Source organism: Triticum dicoccoides, chromosome 7A (genome assembly GCF_002162155.2).
Source record: "Triticum dicoccoides isolate Atlit2015 ecotype Zavitan chromosome 7A, WEW_v2.0, whole genome shotgun sequence".
NCBI classification, from domain to species: Eukaryota; Viridiplantae; Streptophyta; class Magnoliopsida; order Poales; family Poaceae; genus Triticum; species Triticum dicoccoides.
The window spans coordinates 730,887,089-730,893,608 of record NC_041392.1 but is presented as its reverse complement, the minus strand read 5'-3'; positions in this window follow the sequence as shown (position 1 = coordinate 730,893,608).

Here is a 6,520-nt window from a genome sequence, read left to right as displayed (position 1 = left end):
TTTGGGGGGTTAATTTAGGTGTTTCATATATTGTGTTAGCTAGTTATAATTAATAGAGAGAAGTGTCCTCTGTTATGTCCGTGCTTGGTCGACGCTACGTACTATACATACGTATATAGAGAGGACTAGACACGCTAGCTAGCTAGTAAGCAAACGAAGGAAACAGAAGATCGTCATGAACATATATGCATATATACAGAGAGAAGTGATATCGACCACCTCTCCTTCTCCGAGAGATTGGTCGAACAACAAGTTCTCGTATGTCTATCTGACACTACCGGCTACATATATACAATAATTATCTCTTACAAATATAATCATACGGACTCAGGGTCCACATAGAATTATCCGTCTTCAGAGATCACGTGGTCAAGAAAGAATGCCGCCAATTCCTCTTGAATTGCTCGCATGCGAGCTGGTGCTAGGAGTTCATCCCGCTTCTGAAACATCTAATTTGAAGAAGGGGGTCAATACATATATATATATATATAAATGAATGAAACTCAACACAAATGATGGTAATAAAATAAAATTGTGAATGTTGTTATTTATGTACTTCATATTGTTCGTTAGACTACCCGCCCCGCTCACAGGTCGTGTGGCGGATGGACTCGTAGATGTAGTATCCACAGAAATCATTCCCTTGTTCCTGCCACAACCACTTTACAAGAAATAGAGGTCAATCAAACTGATAAGCAAGAATGCTAAATGGTATTGATGAAACTAGCGCTTGAATCACTAGGAGATGCGCGGAACATGCTACTATAGTACTTACTTTCGGGTGTCTAAATTCCAGCTCCTTCGGCAGTCCCAGAACTGTTTTGGTGAATTTTCTCCAAACCCTGCCGGACAAAGAAAACAATTACTTGATATCAGGAAATGAACAAAGTTGCTGATATGGTGGATAATGATCGATTTAACTTACTTCTTGAGGATTTCAGTCATGTCCGCATACTCCTTGGGATCTTTTCGTTTAGAGTCCAAGACGGTTACTACTCCCTGCTCAAGCTTAATCTTTAGGAGAATATAGTGGAAACTGCACACACATGCATAACTCATGAATTACATTACTATAACCTTGACTAATATATAAGGGAAACCGAATACGCACAAGATAGTAACACTCACCTGAAGTTGTAAGGAAAGAGTATTATATCTTTGTTTTGATTTATTACGAACGATCGTAGCAAGTTGGCCTCGGTAGCTGCAGCATGAAGTTTAACCTCAGTTGCATCTATGAGATATGTGTTAATGAACCCAATATCACCGACTTGTCTTTTCTTCAATTTGGCGATCTTCAATCTGCATAATATAGTGAGGATGATTATAAATACATGCAATGAAAGAGCTAAGCTATATAGAGAAACTTAATGACAGAAGTAGTACTACTTACAGACATTAGCAGGCGATCGTTGTTTTATCGAGGGCCAATTGATTGAAAAACTGATAGAACTCCTCAAATGAAACAGGCAACAGATCAATTCCAATAAGGTCATGCTCCTTTTTAACTTTCACATACAAAGTACTCCTCCCCCCAGAGTCTCTGCAGATTTTCAAGTACCAATCATGCAATCTTCGCATCATCGTTGATAGAGATATTTCATCTTTGACGAGAGGCTTCCCGTACTCGTATCTTTGTATTTGCACCTCCATGGTTTCATAATGTACTTCGTCGGGCAGGTAATCTGCAAGATTGCTATAACCGGGCACCATCCTCGGATCATTATCGACGTTGTGGCTAGGCACCTTGAGCGGGGGGCACGATTGCTTCGCTTGTTCGCCGAGCTGGGCAATTTGTTTCCCAGCTCGTTGTTCTTTTAGCCTTTGATCACTGACAGTACTTCCCGACCGCTCGGCTTCGGCAAATTCCTTTCCAATAATGCGGTCATAGTTTCCTTTCGGCGGATCAGACTTTGGTGGTTTTGTCAGGGCAGCCAGAGTGCGCTTCACTTTCACCCGATCTACCTTCTCCTCCGGAGGTGGATGTTTCTTTGCTTTCACCCCTTCAAAGAAGTTCCTCACTTCTTCTCGCGCGATCTCGGCGTTCTCCTCCAGGGTCCTCTCATATGGTAACTTCTCTGGAGTCTTCAGAGAAGGACCGAATCTGTATGTCCTCCCGCCTCTGGTTGTACTGCTAGACGCCGACCGAGCAGACGGAGCGGTTGTCTTCTTTACTTGCTTAAGCGGCGGAGGAGAAGGACTACGACGCGCTGGAGCAGCTGGAGCGGCGGCAGGTCTCTTCCGCCCTTGCTGACGAGGCGGAGAAGGAGGAGGCTGGCTGCTCGGGCGCGTCGGCGCAGGCGAAGAAGGAGGCGGAGTGCCGCCACGCGCCGGAGAAGGAGCCGGCCGAGGGCCCTGATCGTCACTCGCCGGAGGAGGAGGCGGTGGAGGCGGAGTGCCCTGACTCGCCGGAGGAGGAGGAGGAGGCGGTGGCGTCCAGTTCGGAAGGTTGATGAGGTCCTTCCGCCATAGGCATGGAGTCTTCAGAGCAGACCCCAGCCGAGTCTCCCCTTCACCGGTAGGGTGGTCAAGCTGGAGGTCCTCAAATCCCTCCGTTATCTCATCCACCATCACCCTAGCATATCCTTCTGGAATCGGCCGGCAGTAAAAAGTTGCGCCGGGTTCAGTAGGATAAACAGAGCCAACAGCCGCCTTGACCTTCAAATTCGTCCATTGCGTCATAAGGTGGCAATTTTGAGACTCCGTTATAGCATCCACGGGATAGCTGGCAGGAGCCGTCAAGGCATGCTCCAGCTGAAGCAGCTCGGTGGAAGCCACGCTGCTTCTGCGCTGAGATGGCGGGGTAGCTTCAGGGGAGGCTTCGGCAGTACGTTTGCTGCGATTTGCTTCTCGTTCCTCTATCGCGTCTACCCTTCCTTGCAGCGCCTGTATTTGGGTCTGCTGCACTTTTTTTCCTCCTCTCATGGGATTTTTAACCGCTTGCGTCTGGAAACCCAACCTTCCACGGAATGGAGCCTGGCGTGCCTCGTGTCCGTCCAGGGTGCTTAGGATTCCCGAGGGCCATTGTGAGCTCGTCATTCTCTCTGTCTGGAAAGAACGTCCCTTCCTGCGCTGCTTCGATATACTGCTTCAGCTTACTGACTGGTATGTCCATTTGATCGTTCGTCCAAATGCACTTCCCAGTTACAGGGTCCAGTGTTCCGCCAGCCCCGAAGAACCAAGTCCGGCAACGGTCTGGCCAGTTAATTGTCTCTGGTTCGATCCCTTTATGAACCAGATCATTCTCAGTCTTGGACCACTTAGGCCGGGCTACGAGGTAGCCACCTGACCCCGTGCGATGGTGAAGCTTCTTCTTCGCAGCATTTTGCTTGTTTGTCGCCGACATCTTCTTACTCTTTTCTGATGTCTTGTGGGCCACAAATGCGGGCCAGTGATCTCTGATCTTCTCATATCTGCCCTTGAATTCTGGTGTCTCATTATTTTCGACAAACTTATTCATCTCTTTCTTCCACCTCCTGAATAGTTCCGCCATCCTCTTCAGAGCAAAAGACTTGATTAATTTCTCTTTAACTGGGTTCTCTGGATTATCCTTAGGCGGTAGGGTGAAATTTGACTTCAGCTCAGTCCAAAGATCATTTTTCTGCATATCATTGACATAAGACACCTCAGGGTCTTCTGTAGCCGGCTTAAACCATTGCTGGATGCTTATCGGGATCTTGTCCCTAACCAGAACCCCGCACTGAGCAACAAATGCGCTCTTTGTCCGGAGGGGTTCAATAGGTTGGCCGTCGGGCGCGATTGCTATGATCTCAAACTTTTCATCCGAGCTCAACTTTTTCTTCGGGCCTCGTCTCTTTACCGAAGTTGTGCTCGATTCGGAGGGCTAGAAAAAAGAACAAAGACTTAATTAATATGTGTACATACCAAAATAATGAATGCATCAATCAGCTAGTCAGCATAGGCTTAAGTAATATATATACCTGGCCGGATTCGGTTCGGTCAACGGAGCCGTCATCACGATCTCCTTCTTGCACCGGCATTGGGTCACCGGAGCCGTCCTCATGTTCTTCTTCTTGCACCGGCATTAGGTCACCGTAGCCAGCTTGTTCACCCTCTCCTTCCAGACCATCGGTTTCGTTGAGAAACAACGAGATGGCATCACTTCCTTCTGCGATTATGTCCCTCAACAACGCTTCTTTTGTTGCTTCGTCTAGGGCGGTGTCCATAGTTTCTACAAATATTTACAACATGGCAATTATTATTCAAACATGACAGATGGATATATTAGTGCCAAACGTAGAACTAGCTACCTAATCATAGTAAGCTATCGGGAGGGGGTATATATCGACAACGACGACACTACATCTATGTCCCTCGACGACCCTCGTTCCCGATAAAAAAAGAGGAAGAAGAAGAAAAATAAGAGGAGAAGAAAGAATAGAGGAGATCTTCTCCTCTATTCTTTCTTCTCCTCTTTTTTTTCTTATTCCTCTTGTTTTTTTATCCTCTTCTTCCTGTCATGTTCGATAGGATCGCCGAGGGGTCGGGAGGTTGCCTAGTGTCAAGGGATTCAACAAAACCATGTCTTCATCATTAGGCAAAAGTAACATGTGCATGATGGTACGAAGCTCTTCAAAGTTGTTCTGGAACGGAGTCCCAGATAGGATAATTCGCTTTTTGGTACAATGTTCAGCAAGAGCCTTCCGAATATCGCTATTTGGAAGGCCTTTGCTGAATTCGTACCAAAAGGCGGATTATTCTATCCGGGACTCCATTCCTGAACAACTTTGCAGAACTTCGTACCAACATGCCCTGGTTACTTCCGGCTAATGATGAAGGCATGGATTTCTTCAATACTTTGATACTAGGAAACCTCTCTCTACTTCCGGCTAATAAGAATAAGAAGAACAAGAAGAAGAAGAAGAATAAAAGAAGAAAAAAAAGAGGAGAAGAAGAAAGGAATAGTGGAGAAAAGAGAAAATAGAATATATTCTATTTTCTCTTCTTCTCCACTATTCCTTTCTTCTTCTCCTATTCTTTTTCTTCTTTTTTCTTCTTCTTATTTATTTCTCCTCTTCTTTTCGGTAGAGGAAACCCTAAATAGCTAGCAAGTATCGTGGGTGTGAGATACATGTGGCCTTCGGTGTCGGACACTACATCCACGTCCCACAAGTGACGTGGGCGTCGAAGCCCGCGCCACTTGTGGGATGTGGGTGTAGTGTCCGACACCGATGGTACATGTATCTCACACCGACGATACTTTCTATTTAGGGTTTCTCCTCTACCGCTCCTCGACCTCTCGACGACCCTCGTTCCCGATAAAATAAAGAGGAAGAAGAAGAAGAAAAAAGAGAAGAAAGAATAGAGGAGAAGACTTCCTCTTCTTCCTCTCCTCTTCTTCTCCCTCTTCTTCCCCTTCTTCCTCGCCTCTCTCATGAATGTCCGGGGTTCTCGACCCCCCCCCCCACGTGTCGAAGAAAAAAAAGAAGAAAAAAAAGAGGAGAAGAAGAAAGGAATAGAGGAGAAAAGAGAAAATAGAATATATATTCTATTTTTCTCTTCTTCTCCTCTATTCCTTTCTTCTTCTCCTCTTCTTTTTCTTCTTTTTTCTTCTTCTTATTTATTTCTCCTCTTCTTTTCGGTAGAGGAAACCCTAAATAGCTAGCAAGTATCGTGGGTGTGAGATACATGTGGCCTTCGGTGTCGGACACTACATCCACGTCCCACAAGTGACATGGGCGTCGAAGCCCGCGCCACTTGTGGGATGTGGGTGTAGTGTCCGACACCGACGGTACATGTATCTCACACCGATGATACTTTCTATTTAGGGTTTCTCCTCTACCGCTCCTCGACCTCTCGACGACCCTCGTTCCCGATAAAATAAAGAGGAAGAAGAAGAAGAAAAAAAAAGAGAAGAAAGAATAGAGGAGAAGACTTCCTCTTCTTCCTCTCCTCTTCTTCTCCCTCTTCTTCCCCTTCTTCCTCGCCTCTCTCATGAATGTCCGGCGTTCTCGACCCCCCCCCCACGTGTCGAAGAAAAAAAAGAAGAAAAAAAAAGAAGAGAAGAAGAAAGGAATAGAGGAGAAAAGAGAAAATAGAATATATATTCTATTTTTCTCTTCTTCTCCTCTATTCCTTTCTTCTTCTCCTCTTCTTTTTCTTCTTTTTTCTTCTTCTTATTTATTTCTCCTCTTCTTTTCGGTAGAGGAAACCCTAAATAGCTAGCAAGTATCGTGGGTGTGAGATACATGTGGCCTTTGGTGTCGGACACTACATCCACGTCCCACAAGTGACATGGGCGTCGAAGCCCGCGCCACTTGTGGGATGTGGGTGTAGTGTCCGACACCGACGGTACATGTATCTCACACCGATGATACTTTCTATTTAGGGTTTCTCCTCTACCGCTCCTCGACCTCTCGACGTCCCTCGTTCCCGATAAAATAAAGAGGAAGAAGAAGAAGAAAAAAAAAGAGAAGAAAGAATAGAGGAGAAGACGTCCTCTTCTTCCTCTCCTCTTCTTCTCCCTCTTCTTCCCCTTCTTCCTCGCCTCTCTCATGAA